Consider the following 21,142-nt stretch of genomic DNA (forward strand, 5'->3'; position numbering starts at 1 on the left):
ATTAAACAAGAAGGACTAAATACACCTCGTGGGAACAAGTTCCTTAATTCAAAACAGTTTATGCTGATGAGGCACAGCATAACACAGTGTATTCGAGAACACGCCCTAGACTCGTGCGGAATTTGTCGTGTATGGCGCTGTGGGTCTCCGAAAGTGCAAGCGTCCATAGAAAGCATTGAAACAAACAAACAACAATAAACGACAACCATCAATAAAGCAACCACACGCATTAACAACACTCGATTTCTCCCAGTGCTGGCGCTTGTTCATTATGTGAAATGTGTTTTACATAAAAAGCAAACCAAAAACAGAAAAGAAAAGGAAAACAGCTACCGTTCGACTTAATACGCTGCACATTTTTTTCCTACTACTGGTTACTAATGCATTTCATCTAGCCCAACTCACACCATAATGTAGAAACTCCGCTTGAGGCAAAGCACGCAACTTCAATGGCCTGTATCACATTGGCATCATATATATAGAAACCATAACCTTTTTAATATTTGTCGTCGGGTCGCAGGAACTCCGCAGTTTTATTGCAAGATTGGAATGGCGCTTTTCACATGGGATGTAATAATGGTAAACCGAACGCAGTGATCCAGTGTCTCCTAGAATTATAATTCATTTAGCGCCTTCTAGACTTGATGATATAATACTTCTCGTGGCGGCCAAGGTCGCGCCGAATTCGTGCTGCCCGTATAATCCACAAGCACATTGCATTTATGATAGGCGTATACAGGATTTTCGCGCCATGCGATATCGCACTGTTGACCAGTTAGCTCATCATTCATTGCATGCTGTTCTTTCCCGTCGCTTCCCTCCCTCCTTACCTCCCTTTTCCATCAGTCTTTTCTTTCTCCCTCTCTTCTTCCCCTCCCTCCCTCCCTTTCTTCTCTCCCTCCTTAAAGGTACTAGCCCACATTTGCAAACCCACGAAAATCAAAACTGCATAAAACAGGTCCAATATGACTTCAAGTACAAGTTATAACAGTAACATACCTCACCTGTTGCTCTTTGTCTATACCATTCGATAAAAGAGAGAAAATCATCGTTTTAAAATTAATTTTCAAACCGGGTCAACCCGACCCAAAATCAAATTACGAGCGCGGGCTAGCTACTCACGTTAACTTACACATGTATCGCATGCATGTAGTACGTGCGTGGACCGGAGCTATAAGCGAGCGTTTTTATACGCATGCATACGGTGCATTTTCATTTATTTTTATGAAAGTAATGGACTAATTAGAACGAAATTTTGCACAGGTGTTACTGCAATCATACCCAAACTCCATGCTAACTATGAGACCAATTGCTGCAGGTTTACAAATGTGGTCTAATACCTTTAAAGGACAAGTCCACCTTCATACACATGTGGATGGAATGAATGCAGCAATATATTAGTAGAATACATCAGTGAAAGTTTGGGGAAAATCGGACAATCCGTTCAAATGTTATAATTCTATCAAAGTATCTGCGCAGTTACTGCTGGATGAGAAGACTATACTGCAGCGTATGATGTCACATGCGTAGAAAAATATAAGGAAAATATACAAAGAATTTCACAAAATTTTACTTTATGAAAAAAGTGCGCATTTCCTCGACTCGTCACTGACGTATGTTAAGGGTAATATTATTCCCCTTGCCTTCTGAAAGAGGGAAGTCAAATGTTCTTTTATTATGCGAGAAAAGTAAAAATATCTTGAATTTTCTTTATATCGTTGTACACATGTGACATCACAAGCTATAGAAGTCTTCTCATCCAGCCTCGACTGAGCAGAAACTTCAAAAATTAATAACGTTTAAACGGATTGTTCGATTTTCCTCAAACTCTCGCCGATGTGTTCTATTAATATTGCTGCATTCACTCAATCCACATGTCTATGAAGGTGAACTTGTCCTTTAATATCTCCCTCTCTTCCTCATCCTTTCCCTTTTCTCTCCCCCCCCCCCCTTCTCTCTTTTATCTTTCATAGGTAGCAAGTTATTGTATACACTTCTGTTTTTTTTTTTTTTTTTTTTTTTGGGGGGGGGGGGATGCACCCTTAGAAGCACTGCTGTTTTAGCATTCCTTTCCCTCTCCAGCATTTTCATAATCTCCAATGTACACTCAAAATAATTTGTAAACTTATTCATTCATTGTGCATTTTAATGCATTCACTCAATTTCTGTCAGAATGATATACAGTATATTTCTGTTGGAAAAGGAAAAAAAAATAAGTGACTTACAGTATGATGGATGAGAGATAGTGTCTGCTTCAAGAAACTGACAACTATAATCTTCTTCTTTTTCCTCTTCATTTATGTCCACTATCTTATCTCCCCTTTTTAATTTCTCCTCCCCCGTCCGTCCATACTGTCACTTTTCTCCTACTTTCAATCCAATTGAATTTATTCGAATTCCACTCCCCAACCTTCTGTTTGTTTTCACCTTTGTCTTTATTCATTTGAGCCTTTACTTTCCGGTTGTGCTCTCGCAAGACTCTTCGCACCACATCACATCATAATTATGAAAATTACGATCCAAAAAAAAAAATAAATAAATTCAACGTAACTCTGTATCCCCAGCGATGAAATGGCGAAAAACAAAAGTGCCAGTCATTAACACAAAACACCGTCGCACATTCACACAACGGTTCACAACGAAAGCCGAGCAAGAAGTGCGGCGTAAATGATAGCCGGCCTGAAGCGTATACAGAATCGCAAGGAAAGACCCTCGTACCTAAATTTTGTCCGCACATCGATCCTCGCATTTCCCGGCATCGTAAAGAAAAGGGGAACCCTCAGCCTGTCTTGCCTTAATTTTTTATAACTATATCCGATTGTAACAAATTTTCCTCGAGGCTTTCTACTTTTTTTTTCCTACGATGAATAGAGTTTATCACTGTCCTGCTTAGTCTCCTTGTCTCCTGCATGGATTGCTTCGCTTTTTTTCTGTGCTTGTATTAAGTGTGCATATGATTATGGTCATGGCATTTGCGTGAAATAAAAACAAAAACCGTCTTCCGTTGACTGTTTGAACTTGGTAGAAGACTAGTGTGATAGGAAATAAGAACGTAAAAACGGATAAAAAGCTGCAGACATACAGCATCCTCTACAGAGTTGCAGATGACTGCAATATAATGCCATAATTTTTGGTTGTTATGAATTTTTTCCCCTAACTGTCTTGTTTTTTTTTCTTTGTAAATCTCATTTTATCTTTCCTTTGCGTTGTCAATAAGGCCACATGACCCACTTCAGTGGGTGCGCCAAGATCACTCAGAGAATAGATCCTTATCTTGTGGTACATTATCCTTCTCTAAACATCTGCAGCTCAAGCCTTCTTGGTTTTAAGGTATGATATAAGGAATATGTAACAACAACAACAACAAGAAATAATCTCTTTTTTGTTTTGTTTTCGTTTCTTTTCTTGTCTCTTTTTTTTCTTAAGGGCACTGTTTCTTAATTGTACAGTACCATGTTGGCCGACATGGAGACTATTTGAATAACCTTTAGGGTTGCAGCTTTGCTGGGCATATCAAGCCATCAACAGTCCTTTTCATTTCAAGACGAAAGCTGAGTGGTATTAAAGGATGAATTGTCGTTTACCATCCTTCTTCCGAAGAAGGATTTGTCGTAAAAGCCTAGGGGGCATACCACGGCCACAGTAAAATAGGAATACTACGAACGCGTTTTGTTCATATTACTGTGGAAAAGGAAAAATGAGCTGAAAAAAAAAAAAACAGTTCAGGGAAATCAGAGAAAAGCCACTGAAATCTTTTTGCCACCGACCAATTTGTAAAAGAAATTCTTAATCATTAGAACAAACAGATATTAGTAGTTAGCATCATCGTTTTTGTTTTTTTTTTTCATCCTGATGCTTGAAACTGATTCTAAGTGCTTCCCTAATTGTTGTCATGGTAACTGCAAATGTTTGGTTGTTTCAACTATTCAAGATTATTTTTGATGTGAAGAGATAAAGTACTAAAATCTGTTGCCCTTACATGTTTACCGATTTTGTTTGGTGATATACAGCAGACTACATTCATCATAATACTGTATAGCTTCACAGTATCACTGATACACAGCTATGATATTCTAACCCTTTTAATGCCTCAGCCAAATCAGTGAAACAAAATAAATCGGCCGCCTGAAGAAGAAAAAGAAGAAGAAGAAGAAGAAGAAGAAGAAGAAGTTGTTGTTGTTGTTGTTTTATAGAACGAAAGAAGAGAGAAGAAGAAGAAGAAGAAGAAAGATTCTTGCATTCAAAAGTGCCAAGTACATTGTCTGCCTCTTGTATCAACCGGCTCACCTCCAGTCAGCCATCCATGTTTGTGTATTCGTATGAGGATGATAACTTATCGCCCTCGTGCATCTAATAGCGCGGCGGTGCGTGTGAAGGCACTGAACTTTGTAGCAGTATAGTAGCAGCGAATTGCTGACTTTGTCGCACAGGATGAATTAAGCGAGCCGCTCCCTCGAGCAGGATTGATTCGAGTAACCGCATATCATTTCCGTTTGTTTCTTAGTTTGTTTGTTTGTTTGCTTGAAATGTTCGTGCGTTCTTTTTGTTTCATGATGAAATCACCGACACACCATCCCTTACACTTCCATCGCCTGCACACATTGCAATTTCTCGCTTTAAAAACTCAGGCGAAGTTTTTAATTCCCATTTCCGAATTCTCCCGAGATTCTATTTAAGCTGGAAATCTGGGGGAAAAAATCTGCATTCTGGCCTTTCAAAGAATCAACAGTATTTAGAGTACCTCATCGTACTTGCCTACATTTTCTCTGTTGTTTTAGCAAACATTATTCACAATCATGAATTCATGTGAACACATGCACTTCACCAAGACGAACGTTCAGACATTGCAGACATTTTGTGTTTCGAATGTGGCCTATCAGTAAAAATATCAAACAGAGATCTAATCAAGACAATAATACAAAATAGAGCATTATTAGTATTACAAGTGAAAGTGATCATTGAACGATGGTATAATGTAAAAGCACTTTGAATCAAAGTCCACGAAACATTTTAAAAACCTTGTAGCACAAAGTTACCACAACAAATTGCGTGTGTGTGTGCGTGTGTTTGTGTGCGAAAAAACACACTATCATCCAACACACAGACACAGAACACAAACACACACACACACACACACACTACATACACACACAAATAGAAAAAGCCGTTGCATTTTAGACAGAAAACGTATCAAAGGGAATAAGCAGTATATTGACATCTTCCGGATATGATTTGTCGACAATGAGGATTCGGTGCGTTTGCGTCTTCTCACTTTACGCGCTTTTCTCCGAAGCGAGAGCAATGTAGTATTAATGACATGTCAGCCTGGCGAGCTTGTGGAATGTTTCCGCACCAATAAATTCATTGCAACCCGATCCGTATCCTTCCTTTAATATGGATATGCGTTACATCGTGACGTATGAAACCGGTGATTATTATTTTTAACTTCTGTGAAAATTGTTGTCAAGACGAAATCGATTTCCGGTGCTTGGGGACTACACCGTGGGAGGGCGCCCGCGTTTACTTCTGCAGAGATGGGGACATTAACAAACGACAACTTTCAGAGGTTTTCGTTAACAGATTGTGGGCCCCTGGTAGGTGGAGCGGTGGGGGTGGGGTGAGGTAGGGGGAGAGGAGGAGGGGTCTACTCGAACCATCCCGTTATCACGTCAACAAGGCTTCTTGTGTGAAGTAGTAATATCTGTAGGCCGGTGCTCTTTCTTGAATAAAATATGGGCTGTTAGACAGCCGATGATGCTCGATGCGTTCCATTTCGAAGAAAGTTACGTTGATCTTTTGACCTTCTGGTAAGCACAACAGCGTTCATTCGAGATGTAATGTAGTGCTTTCCATAATTTATGAATAGTCTTTTCGTCCATTACACCAGAATCAAATATGAATATACACACATACACAACAATTCACACACGACTCGCGACACACATACACAGACATATTATACATGATGCAAAGGAAATGCCTCAATGGTATATTGTTGTTTCATAGTATACCAAAAAAAAATATGCACAGGTGAGAGTGCGTTAGTGGAGATGCAGCACACTCGAGGGTATTAATTTTACAATGGTGTAACATGCACGAACACGCCTCTTGCATGTTGCACAACATCGTGAATACCCGAGAGTGAGCTGTATCTCCACTAGTGTCCTGAACTTAAACATGTGCATTATTTGTATTACAAAAGGGTTCTCTGAAGTATTTTTTTTTCACATACCTTATTTTGTGGGTAACCATTCAGCTACATATAACACTTGCCTTTGAAAAGGCCAAGATGTCCGAAGAAATGCTCCAAACACACTCTGGTACTGAACATGAAAACTTGTTTACGGTATATAGGTGACTACGTGCGCATTGCTAAAGTATTCTCTGTTACTAAAGAAAGTGAAATGTTTATGCTCTTTTCGAAAAATGAAATAAAGCATGAATTGAATTGAATTGATGTCATTGAGCGTGATTATGACGAGCCACAGTCTTGCGCGTATCTCTCAGCGGTTGTTAGTACGCGGTTATAGTATACAAATAATGACTGCTATGAGGGGCACAGTCTGTATGACAATGTGTACATATTGGCCCGAATTCACGAAGGTGGTACAAATGAAACCATGGTTTAAACCATGGACAAAATCTATGGAGCGCCAAGTGTCGCATGAAATATTTCGTTACGAAATCTGCCATTTCGTCAATGAAAGGATTATTTTGTAACGAAATGACAACGTTTGGTAACTAAATGAACACTTCGTCCACGAAATGTTAATTTCGTTAAACGAAACGGTCATTTTGTCGACAAAATGACCAATTTCGTAACGAAATATTCCGTGCGACACTTGGCACTCCACAGTTTTTGTCCATGGTTTAAACTATGGTTTCATTTGTACCACCTTCGTGAATTCGGGCCACAGTGTACGGGGTTGCGACTGTCTCCAAACTATTCTTACAGGGCACAGTGACCGCTAGTCTCTTCTACAGCACGCTGATCGAATGCGCGAATGGTCGTATCATTGGTGCGTACATGAGTGATCATCTATATGTGTACAGTGTACGGCGTATCGGTTGCGATTGTCTCCAAGTACGTATTCACAGGGCACAGTGACCGCTAGTCTCTTTTATAAAATGGGTTCAAGAATGTAGCCAATTGGAAGCGCTGAAATGAGTCACGTGTGCGTGCATTAATTTCTTCAGGTATGCACTAAGAAGAGTCTCTCTTCCACCTCCCTGGCCTGACGTACGTCACAATGTTTACACTAGCAGTGCGCACTCAATCAGTTGTTACAAGTGCGTCACGCGCTACTATACGCGCTGTCAATCCTGTAAACAACTTCTAGTTCGGGCCGCGGGCTGCCACAACAGCCGGCGGCCTTTCTTGTGCATAACAGTACGTGGCGTACGTATACTCTTATACGTACGTACAGTACTTATGTGCGGGATTTCCGAGTGCGACGTGCGTAAATGTTTGGGACGAACATCTTCGGACATCTTGACTTTTGAGCGAGTGCTACATGTAGCTGACTGGTATTGTCCCACAAAGGTACGTGAATAATGCTGTTAGTTTTCGACCCATTTTATAAAACAAATGATGCACAGGATTATTTCGTGGCGTTAGTGAAGGTGCGGCGCTCTCTCGAGTATTGACAACGGTTGCAAACATGCCGCACTCGGCTGCGCCTCGTGCATGTCGCACCATTGTCAATACTCTCGAGCGCGCCGCACCTTCACTAACACACTCTATCCTGTGCATCATTTGTATATTACAGCACGCTGATCGAATGCGCGGCGGTCGTATCAATGGTGCGTACATATTATGAGCGATCTATATGTACGCGGTCGCGACTGTCTCCAAACCTATTTACAGGGCACAGTTGATTTACTGTGCCCCGCTGCCGGGCACAGTAAATCAAAAATGGGGCACAGCTATTTTCGTGACTCCGCTTTTAACCAATCAGATGAGAGGATTCTATATATGAGGTATATAAGTAAAAACTAATGACCGCTGCGGGGGCATGGTGGGCAAAATTAAAGACTGGTCACGTGATTGTTCTCATCCAATCAATTGATTAGGATCCATAAAACCATTTTAAGCCTATAATAATTCTTAGTGCGACGTGTAGACTTGCGCAAGGTATCGGTGGCATCATCAGAAATTCACAATCTCAATTATTCACCTCTTTCCCCTTTGCACGTTTTGGCGGCAATTTAACAAGACAAGCAAACGGCCTCGGATTAACAGCTCTTACCTAGCATCTCAAACATGTATAATGCTATCCTACATGAAACACCCAAAATACTGACATAAGCCTCATTAACTGTCGGAATTGTTGCTCGAGGTTTTCACTTTTCATTCTACAGTCATGGGTATTCATGTAAGTGTTGAAAGCATCGACGACACTTTCTTACCCTAAAGTGTCAAAATAAAGTAGGCCTATCCTGTTGAGGTGAAGAACACATAGTTCAAGCCTTATCTACGTGTCTGCGTTCTGTCAATTCAAGCGATTTTAAGGAGAAAGGGAAAAACCAGGAAAAAACAACAAACATCCGTACACTCAATTTCAATGTCAGACAGTCCGCTACCACAGTGTTTAAAGTGAAAAATGCGTATTCGGTATAATGTTCTTTATCACGTTTGCAATATTCTTAACCCATTTAGGCTTGTTACGTTTTTGTTGTTCTTTTTCATACCTTTCATCATTAGTTTTTGTAGTTAAAAGCCTTATAATACCAGGACTTACGATTGATTCGTAAATTCGGACGACATTTGACAAGATTAAAATTCGTATTTCTCGGTCAAATTGGCAAATACAATTACAATATTTCCATTCGATTAATTTGACAGCTTTCATCAGCATCAGATTGCTCTTAATAGGACGAAACGTAAAAATGTCAACGGCTGTTGGGAAAATGAACGAGTGAAATGAATTGTCGGTCGAACTGGTCTCATGTCATACTTCTGCCACCACAGCTCTGGCGAAAATGATATTACGAGTCATATACGGTGCTTGGTAAAACCTTGTTAACGACTACACCGTGTGTAATTATGCCATCCTTTAGGGCAGTTAGACGAAGGAACGATGGGGGTAAAAGTACACCTCATGCAGATGGTAATCCGTTAAGTGCTTATACCATTAACAGGCTTTTTGTGTGTTTTTATACACCAGGGGAACAATTGGTCTATACCTGTCGTATCTATCAGAAAGTGAACACGCCACTCTCGCTAATAATTGCTTAAAGGTAAAATATGACGGAGGCTCAATTCCGCGAGGAAGGACATTGCAGAAATCTTTCCCATGAAATCTGCAAACTTTTGAAAGGGTGACCTATACTCGTCTATCTGGACTCCTTTCCAGTTAGTTTTATAATTTGCCATCACTTTACCCGACTAACTTCGTCAGCCATGCCAAGATGCTTGCTCGCCCTTGGCCTCGATTGCGATGTGACTGGTGATTTCTGAATTTCTGTCACGTCGGAAACGTTGAATGCTGTACAAATAGGTCACTTGCAGCTCCCACTATTATGCGCTGAAAAGTTTATGAGTGTAATATGCTACTTTCAGTTTCGCATTTTATCAAGGTTGTCATTGGGTGACAGCCAAATTCATATCAACTGAAAATAGGTATTAGACCGATTTCTTTAAATTGATCAGTAAATACCCTGTATTTTATTTTCTTTCAGGTTAATGGGTTTGCCGATCGTGACAGCCAAGTTACTGATATAAAAAAGCTCTTCGTATATTACAAAATCCAACCCCCACTTGATCATGTCAGTACCTTAAACACATTGTATTCGAGACGATGTATTTACATGACAGCTTCGTTTAATGACTCGCAATGCTGCGCCTGAATGGCGTAGTGGTAACATCGTGTTGCCTTTCATTCCATTATGCGGTTTTTTCGAAGTCAATCGTCCTTGCCGACGCCAATATCATGAAACTTCGACGTTGATAACCAAAGACATTGGAAAATGTCGCTAAATATCGATTCTTTTATCTTCACTCACAAAAATGATGTCTTCTAGAGCAAAAGAAGGGCCTAAAGATAAACAGAGAAAGAGAGAGAGAAGGGTAAAAGAGAAAAAACAAAACAAATTAAGACAGGCAGAGTGAAAGCCACCACTGAAAGCAATGTAGTGTCTGAGCTTGATTCAAGAAGCGCATAATTACACCTTTCATTTCTCACTTTGTCAGAGTTGGAAATGAAAGGTGTAACAGCAGCATAGGCCTAGCCCTTATGGAACAAACACACGGTCTATTATGGTTGAAGAAACGCACGTTCTCGATATTTCCATGTACAACTCACAGTCACAGAACTTCATAGAATTGTACAAAGACTGATGATGTGTTGGTGCAGACAACGCGGGAAATCTGAAAAACTGTCAAAGATTTTCTTGCTTTCGAGCGATAATTGCTACTCTGCGAAAAATGACAGGCGTGGAAAATTCCAAGGGCTATAATGTCGCAGGGATAATTGTTTTCCGTGAAAGTGACTGCGCAAACAATAAGTAACGAACTCAGGTAAGGCCACATACGCCACAAATGAAGCAACACGCCAACAACGAGCGCAATCAGAGGGATTTTGAAGGCCATGGAATAAGAACAATAAATAAAGTGACCGGAGATCTGTGTGCGTATTTGTCAGCCGATGTGGAATAATTATGTCAGGAAGCACGATCATAAAACAGCTGAGCTGAGCTTTGATTTGCCTTCTCAACTGCAACTCCACTTTCAAACAACAGGCAGTCTTATCACAAAAAAGTTAAAATCTACTATATTAGCTTTGTGAGCGTTCGCGCGAACACGTGTGTGTGTCTACATGTCAATCTGTGTGTCTTACCACCATCCAGAAGAGTTTTAATCTGTTTGCACTCGAAAACTTGTCTTAAAATCTCAGCAGGGTGTTTTGGACTGCGCATTTCCGCTTGGGGCCAGGAAATAATTGATTTTTTGTTTCGGCGTTCTTTTCTTTATTACGGAAATTCCTCTGTCGTTTTAAATCAAATTTTGTTTACATCTGAGTCATCACATGATCATTTACATTCGTGATCGATGTTGCTGCCTCATACTATGATAACATGTTTAACGTGGAGGAAGGGCCCCTCAGGGTGATGTATAGTCATAACTTACCACGGATTGATAACGGCACATGAAGTATTAGGCAAACAGGTAGTCGGCACGATGAGCAAACGTCACTGTGGCAGTGTAAATACATCAAGCATTAGGTAAGATATGCAACAGGTCTCTGTGCAGATATCGTTGTTTAATATACGCTTTGCATGTGTGATGTAGAAGACGAACAAGATATATGTCATGTACATCACTCATACAATTTTTTTTTTATAAGTTCCGATATGCCGCAAGAGGAATCTGGATTTTGTCTCTCTCTGACAGTTTAGAATAAATAATCATATCATTGGGCGAACAGCTAAGTGTTTTGAACTTCCAAAAGGCTGGTCAGTGTAAATGTTATTTGTGCCTTTCTCCCCATGATGGCGTCCATATCTCTCTCGTTCCTTTTATCTTTGCCTCAATCTATCTATCAAATCAATTATGTCTCATTGAAATTCTCACAGTCTGGGGGACTTCTGAGGTTAAACATTGAAATCAGAAATAGAAGTTCGGGCGAATTTAAAGGGTGTGTACAGTTCTGGTCGAGGTGAGGATTTAGCTTTTAACATTTTGCGAGATATTTAGAAACCACTCTGAGATGCCTAAGAGCATGCAGTTCTAAGGGGTATCAAAAGTTTATTCGATGAAAATCGGTTTTGAAATGGCTGAGATATCCAAAAACAAGGTGAAACAAAGAGATCCTAATAAAGTTGTGGCATGTCGCCTCTTATTATTAGCACTTTTTTGGATATCTCAGCCACTTGAAAACCAATTTTCATCAAATAAACGTTGAATCCTTCTTAAAATTACATGCTCTTTCATATTTCATAAGAGGTTTCTCATTATCTCACTTAAGAATGTTCGAAACGTGAATCCCCACCTAAACCAGTACTGTACAGTCCCTTTAACAGGTTTCTGTGTCGACTGATCACACATAATATCGCCTTAAGTGTATCTACCTGTATTCATTCTCCTGTGTGCCATATGAAGTATCTTTAGCATCCATTGGTGATAATGTCCACGCCCTTCCTACACATTGCGTTCCGGCTTGTTGTTATTGTTTTTTTTTTCTCTCTCTCTCTCTCTCTCTCAATGTCAAATTAACCAGCAGCGAAGAAGGGCAGGCTGCTTCATTATTAAAACACGTCCTGCTTGAAAAGCCACATCCAGTGCTGTGAAGCGTAACTCTACAAAACATAATCATGAAGAAGAACACTCCCCGTGTATTTTTCTGTCTTCAGGTAGATTGCAGTTTTCAAGAAGAAACAAATAAGTCAATTGAAATTGAATAACTGGACAGAAGAAAAAAAAAAACCGAGAATAAAATAGTTATATTGTCATAAACGTTGATAATTGTGTCGTGACATTCAATGCGTACAGTACAAGACGTACGTAGATCCATCCTAGCATTCTTCCTTTCACAAATCTAAAGACACGTTAAGGATTCTACTTTCATTGTGCATCGTTAGATATCTTTCAACTTCAAAGGGTCAGTCCAGTTCTATGTTTTCGCTGCTCATTCCTAGTCACGAAAGATCGAAAAAGAGTGCTAAACACTGTTATCCTAAACTTTCTCCACTGTTTTTTTTAATGCAATGCCCTTCTCTCATCTGTTAACTTGATTGCAACAATTTCATTGAAGATATACTTTCTCTCTCTCTCTCTCTCTCTCTCTCTCTCTCTCTCTTTAGGCGCAACTTCCTACTCACCCACAATTTAATAATAAAGATAATTGAAAGAAAGTGGCAAAAGTCTATATCTAATTTGGAAAACAAAGTAAAAAAACAAAGCAGGTGAACTCCTCGGGGGATTATAGCAAATTTCAAGAGATAGCATACTCCTGCCCTTAAAAGAGAATTCTCCGAACAACTAATCTCGAAACTCTATACTCCAGCACACATTGAAGTAGTCTGAATTCTCGTCTGAAATCGATGAATTCCAGTTTCAATCGATAGCCTGAATATTCATGCGAACCTCCAAAACGGCGCGGGATGATACTGCGCTCCAGTTCAGGCGACCAAAGACTCCACTGGCGGGGAATGAAAGCTGCGGAATTTGGTGACACTATCAATTCAGCGCACGCAGAGTTGCGGAACACACCGAGAGTGACTTTTATACGTAAATGAAGTAACCGGGTCAGCCCCACCGTTTTAACTGGGATCTAGTTCCACGATCTTTAATCAGGGCCCCAGTCGCTGGAAAGTAGGCTTGCTATTAAATCCAACTCGAGCTCAACCTCAAGTGGTGCCCTCAGATTTTGGCCGTTGACCCTTTAGCAGTGCTGTAAGAAACATCCGCATGCTTTCTTGTGATGCGATTATATACCTAAAGTCTCCTAGCAATGCTGGCAAGTTAAACGTTAATGAAATCAAAGCATTGATCGTTCTTATTGGTTGCAGTGCAAGTAATCCCCTCTGAGATATCACGACTATTGAGATAAAGTGGCCACTCTGCTTTAGTTCGCTGGAATTATTTTGAGTAATCAGTCCGCAATATCTAATAGAACTATAAAATGGAAATATAAGCCCTGGAATTATTGTACCAAACTGATGCGAGAATATCATTCTAATATACACATACTGGACATAATAATAGCACGATGTGAATTAATTGCAGAGAGACGTAACCTCGAGGACATCTATCACACACACCCCTAAACATACGCGCACACACAACACAAGACAAGACAACACACACACACACACCCATATACATGTAAATGTAATTGTATTTTCTATTCATAAAGGATATACCCTTATAAGTGGTATCAGGTGTGTCTGTGTATGATCTTATGGAAAAGAGTTTACCATGATGACATCGTGACATTGGGCACAATTTCATAGGTTTTCTTGATTTTGCGAGCATCAATTTAAAGCCAAGCAACATATTATCTTCTTCTTTCGTGGCCTACGAAATGAAACAAAAAAAAAAAAAAGAGAGAAGTGCATGCATCTGGTCTGTTCAATTTCGGTCGGTCTTGAAAGCTTTCAAAAACCATTATGGTAAACCGTCTCTTGCTGTAGCTTTTTGGAGAGGAGGGAACATCTTCACTTAATGCTCGACTTTCTCCAGAGCACTGTTTGAGCCTTGATGGTCTAGGACAAAGTGGTTAAGACACTTTAGACGTCAAGAACAACAAGAAAAAGAGATTTGCAATCACAATTTTGAATTCCTATGGAAGTTGGGTCTATCCATCTCTAAACGCACATTACGTGAAGCAGATTTACTGCACTTAATCTAAATGCACTAAGCGCGTGTCAGCCTCGTATGTTGTCTCTCGGGGGGGGGGGGGGGCGCTGCAATGAAATGGTTGGTGCCAAAATGACAGATGCATACTACTTGTGTGTGCTTGAGGAATAGACAGCAAGTTACAACTCAACTAAGTGGAAAAGGCACAAAATGCACAAAAGCCCCACCACGTTTGATCCGTTTATGTCCTAAAAGGAGTACATTTACTAAAAGGAGTAAAAGGAGTACATTTACTCATCGCTTCACTAGATTGTAATAATGATAATGATGATGATATTCTGTACAGGCTCACAATTAGTGCAAGCGCAGTAGTATTGCTTATACATGTACTCCAAAAGAAATCAAGAGCATGCCCAAATATGTCATGATACGATAAGTGTATAATATACTTAGAGAATATAATATACGATATGAACCCTTCTGCAAAAAATCATAATGGGGTATTTTTAGCAATCAGAAATGCATACACTTTGTACTTCTTTGTGTGCAAAGACATAAAACATAATTTTTGCTTTTAGTATAAAAATATTTTTCTTATTCATTTATTTACTTATCTATTCATCTATTCATCTATTTTCATTTATTTGTTTATGTATTGATTTATTTATTCATGCATTCATGCATGTATTTCCCTATTTATTTATTCATTTATATATTTATTCATTTATTTATTTATCTATGCATCTATCTATCTATTAATTCATTTATTTATTCTTACTTTTTAATTCAATAATAGGAACAAGACATACAATGTACAAACAAAAAGACAATCCCGCGGGAGAGCTAGCGATTGGCAAGTTCATGAGGGAGGTGATGGACTTGCAATTTCCCGTCTGGTCCAATAGGTCAAGGAGATAACTGAGACGAAAAGGGCTGAAGTAGTCGACAAAAAAGATTACATAAAGCACTGTCTAGCTGTTTATTGCCAACTTTATTGATACTCAGAGCGGGCAGAAGCTGGCGGGGGCTTTGCAATGGGTGGCAAGAGATTATTGGATAGAAAATAAATACGAGGTATTGTTTTTTCCTCTTTTTTAAAAGGTGAATGTTCTTTTTAGAAAATGACAATCATTGTAGTCACCTCTACATGCTCTCCCTACACATAATGAAACGAACTTGAAAGAAAAAGACAACAACAACTAATTTAGATGGTAATATGTCCGTCACACTTTCAAGTTCTGTAGGTGGACGTGACCTATACTGTATCCACCCATTCCCTTAAGGTCGTGTTAACGTTTTGATTAGAATTCACTGAAGCCAGAGAAAAAATCATGCTGCAAGCACACAATCAATTACTATTAAAGGGCATTACTTACCATTTCCAGATGAAACAAAAACCCAGCTTTAGTGCTTAGAAATAGTTCTAAAATGTCAGTTAGATATAGAATCGCCAAAGCAAAAATGTATAACAAGTATAATCAATGTTAAGCATTGTTAAATATACAAAACGTCAACAATAGTTATAATATAATTGTTTCTACTCTAAACCGTCTACAGTTATAGGCTATTGAGAAAAATAGTGTTATGTATATTTTAGGATTTACTACAAAATATTTATATGGTAGGATGCTTTGTGATACAACTGACCTACACATATGCATCAAGTATAATAACTCGAACATTTTTTAAATCATTGCTCCCAATTGTGAAAACATCTATTTATCTATCTATTCATCTATCTATCTATCTATCTATCTATCTATCTATCTATCCATCCATCTTTCTATCTACCCATCCATCCATCTATTTATATATCTAGTCATAGATCCATCGGGTTTTTTTTTTGTTCGATTGCTTGTATAATTGATTTTATAACTTTAGAAGCAAGAGTAGGAATTTAACATTTTAGAAATTATGCTAAGGATTGTGGTAGGTGATACGAGGTTTTGATGTCTCTTTGTATTTATCCTACCGAGAAAGAAGATGTTGATCAGTTGGTAAGATATTGGACCCACGATCTTCCCTGGTTCGGGTCTGTCGGCAGCAGCTGTTGTGTCCTCAGCCATCCTCGTGACGCCATAATCGACTCATCCTTTGGATGTAAGCTCTTCCTTCATGTCCTTAGTTACCCTCATCATCGTCGTCATCATCATCATCATCATCATCATCATCTTCATTATCATGATCATGATCATCACCATCATCATCATCATCATGATCACCATCATCATCATCATCTTAATCATCATCATCATTTTTATCTTCTTCATCATCTTTTTATCATCATCATCGTCATCATCATCTTCATCATCATCATCGTCATCATCGTCATCATCGTCATCATCATCACAGTCGGTACAAATATGCGCTGCTCTGACTGTCTGAAACGGATGAGCCCAAGTCTACATTACCTGTATATCTGTTGCCCAACGTGATCTACAAATATCCTGCGCATTTTCTAATCCAAGTTCTTGCTGGCACCCCTCACCTCCTTTTGGCTTCTATTTTCCCTTTACTAAGAGTAATTTCAGATAATTTCTTTACATGAGTGTCCAAAGAGTCAGACCTTTTGAGTGAATATCCTCCTGGGTATGCCGAGTCTCCCTGATCCAATCTGTTCTTCTGTCACCCAATCATTTTGCCTTGTTCCGTTTCCATCTTTGCATTCTGCGATAACAACACATTTCAAATACGTCAAACTTCTTGCAATCAGCCTGTTTCATTGCCCAAGTTAGTGACCATCTCAAACAAATTCGACGGGAAGCAGCACAAACAGATTGAATCTGCAGCACATTCCTCAGGGTTAATAATATTGCATGTCAGATAATGACATACATTGTACAAATCTCAACGGGACTCCGCCCACTGCATTCATTATCCGCCGGCATATCAGCGTGTTTGAGTCAAGATATGATTGAAACCAGAATTCAGAGAGATTAATAAAAAAAAAAAAAAGAGGACGCAGAAAGAACACACATTCAAACAATCAAATAAAACCTCCTCCCTGGTTAGAGCACGCTTTTTGAGAAAACAAACAAACATACACATTCACTTGTTCCGTAAGCTTTATGCAGCTTAAGAGGTCAAAGTTGCTGTAAAATAGCCTGTTAAAGAAAATAGATGTGGTATCCCGTTTGGAGAGGGGATATTAACTTGAAGCTGCCTGATTCTGTTTCATATGATTAATACTCTGCCTCTGCCTCCTAGTCTATCGATCTATCCTTTCACCCCCTTCTGTTTTTTTTTTCTTTCTTGTGTTTTTCTGCATGTCTATCTCGCCCTCTCCCTCTTTCCCTCATTGTCTCTATACCTCTCTGCTTATCTCTCTTTTTCTTCCCAACTCTGTCTCTCTCATTCTCTGTAGGTCTGTCTGTCTGTTTTTCCTCTATCCCTCTTTTCTCTCCTGATTTTGGTGATAGTCTTGTTGACTCGAGTGGCAGCCAGCCAGCCATTGCCTCATTGTGTCATTGTATCACTTTACCTGATAACCTTCGATTTTAGTCCCATCTGCCTTCTTCTCGCTGCAGACGAGTCAATCACGGGCACTTAGGGAAAGAGATGGAAAGAGAGAGACAGGGAGGAAGAGAGAGAGACAGAGAGACAGAGAGACAGAGAGAGAGAGAGGGACTAAAAGTCATAGTTTCATCCAATCGATTATCCGATTATCAGTTTTCCAATCGGCGACAGTCGGCTGCCCGAAGGTTACTACGAGTGACGTCCGAAGATTTTTTTTTTCGTTTTTTTTTTCTTTGAGAAGGAGGGGGGGGGGGGGAGGGGGCTGACGCCGGAGGGTCCACTAAACCATGTAGATAAGTTGTTCAAAATCTTCATGTTCAGTAGCAGTCCCCCCCCCCCCCATGATGTATTATCTCTTCGACGTTTCTCACTGGAAGAGTGCTGCTCATAATAGTAAACATGTCAGTAAAGAAAAAAATGATTTGCTTTTCCACGCCCCCTCCAAAAAACAACAACAGCAACAACAACTACAAGCAAACATACAGGAACTAGTTCAACTTGTCCCGTGCGAAGTTTTCAGAAACATGACAAGAATATGAAAGAGGACAAAAGACTTAGGACTCAATATACTGAAGGTCGACTTTTGGTCGACACAAGTGGTTTCATTCCCACACTGCAAAAAGTCCGGTGTTGAATATTGAACACCGAGGTGTTGTCAAATTTCCGGTGCTCATTTATGGTGTTAGATTAACACCTCCTGGTGTCATTTAAAAATATTAAATTCTTTTTGAATAGTTTCTTAGTTACTATTCTTCTTGTTGGTTTTAAACTTCAACAAGACGATCAACAAGACGATCAAGTTTTTTTTTTTTTTGAGAAAAAGGTATTAACACATTTACACCATAGTAACACCAGTTGGTGTGGCTTCATATTGAAGCTGGACGGGTATTATACCATTGACATTAACACCAGCAATATCAAATCAACACCATGTGGTGTCATTGTTGAATTAACACCATTGCAGCGCAGTGTCAAAAAATATCACCAGCTACAGTGTCAAATGAACACCACGAAGTGCCAGGTGAACACTTTTCAACACCATCACAACATACTTTCTACACCTGTGGGTGTGGTCCCATATTAACATCAATGTTTTTACAGTGCAGGATTGTCAATCATGTGGTCAATCCTTCCTTCTGGTCGAATAAAAAAACCAAAAACCTGCTTATCGCTGAAATATTGTGTATCTTTGGTGGGTTTGGTGGAGCAAAGCAAATACACAAATATACTTACCAAATAAACTTACCCATCTGTTTACTCATACATACACATACACTGTACATGCACACGCACACACATAATGGGTATAATTATATTTGTACATGTATGTATATGAAGAGCTTGCTTCCAAAAGGCGCTAAATCCATTGAAAAGGGATGGATTTAACGCCCTTTGGAAGCAAGCTGCTCATTAATGTGTATGCATATCAAATATGTATCATGTACATAATTATTTGTATGTGCAATACATACGCCCATACAAAATAAAGTAGGTATGTTTCAGTTTCAGTGTAATTTCATGTCTACTTGTACGTCCTAAAATACACACAAATACACCAAACACACAATACAAATTACAAAATAAGAGACTTTTAATCTTACTTGTAACATGGTATAGACATACAGGTACAGAAAAGGAAATGACATACTTGTAAACAATTATATATTTCGAGGTAGGAGTGAAGGAGACCGTCATCAATAATAAGAGTACTTGACTTGGATAACGACCTCAGTTCTGGTAACATGATACATAAGGAAAATCAAAGATCTAATTGGAGCTGAAGAGGGAACAAAAAAAAAATCACTTCAACCTATAAGTTAACAGGTGCAGCAGTGGATGGAATACACTGCGTTAAATAAAGGACTATAGCGAGACTATTGAAACCCAGAGAAGGAAGACAAGATTTAAAGGCATAATTTACCATTTGCAGATGAAACAAAAACTCAGCATTAGTGCTTTAAAATAGTTCTAAACTGTGAGTTAGGGATAGAAACAACCACTATAAAAATTGAATCGGTAAAATAGATGTTAAGTATAGTTAAATAAACAAAATGTGAAAAATAATTGTAATAACAATGTTTCCAGACTAAATCGTCTACGGTTACGGTTTATTGAGAAAAATACGGATATCTCCTTATATGTTAGGTTTTATCGCGAAAATTCTATATGATAGGATGTTTTGTGGTACAAGAGACCATCAAATATGCATTAAATGTTATATCTTGAAAATGTTTTAAATCACTGTTCCCAAAGGAAAACAGGACCTTTATCAGTGTTTGAAGGATTGGATGATGATGAAACAGCATCAATGTGGCGCCATATCTGTAGAAACATTGCACAATGTTCAAGGGCGCTATCTTCTAATCGTATACAAAAAGAATTGTTGCCTAGAGATCTTATATATTGAACATTCGAGCTTGAATAGTAAAGTGGGCAACAACAGTGAGATACAACTGAAATTGATAATAGTTTAGCGAGTGGGATTATCATTCGAATGATACCTTGTTGAAAATGGTTTTATTTTCTTTCTTTTTTTGGAAAATTGATTTAAAACTGCGAAAAGAAACACGTCTAAGATCTTCAGAAAATGAGTTCCATACATCTGGTCAGGAATGTCTCATAGATTGTTATGTTATAATAAGTTTTGAATTATTCAAACGATATTTATTAATCACCTGCAGGGAGGTGGTTACAGGTAAAAATTTTATCCATAAATATTGCAGTTTGCTATATATGTGTATCTGTGATCTGAGAGTCTTTAAATCATGGAATAGTGAATCCAGGACAGTAAATAATTTGTGAACTGCAACTGCTGAAAGTGCTCTATTATTCAGAAGCTCATATTTGTAACAATTATACGCATGAAATAACACACAAAATATGTATGTAATATGTGTATCTATCTATGTATCTATATGGTACACGCACGTGATTATATACATTTGTATGCACAAAGAGACTAAGATATGTAGTTATTTTGTTGTGAAAAAAAAGTCTGTTTTTTTGTAACTCCTGGGTGGGGACATCATCACGTATAATGTGGAGGTCCAAGGTACGATGCCATGCGATTAGTTACCGACCTATTCTCCCGAACGGTGATCTATCACGTGGTCCACTCCTACTTCGTCTAATACCCATTTCGGTCATAGCTCTTCACTGACTGTTGGCTGCCCTCAACACACAACCAACACCATCCACACATCCCGTGGCTGCACACCTAACGCTGCGTTTACACTCTATGTTCCATGGTAGTCAAGTTTCAGGCCACCGTGGACAAGAAGGGATTGACGTGAGACAACGCAGTGGGACGGGGTGGGCAAACGTGAT

The sequence above is a fragment of the Diadema setosum genome, chromosome 8, assembly GCF_964275005.1.
Source record: "Diadema setosum chromosome 8, eeDiaSeto1, whole genome shotgun sequence".
NCBI lineage: Eukaryota > Metazoa > Echinodermata > Echinoidea > Diadematoida > Diadematidae > Diadema > Diadema setosum.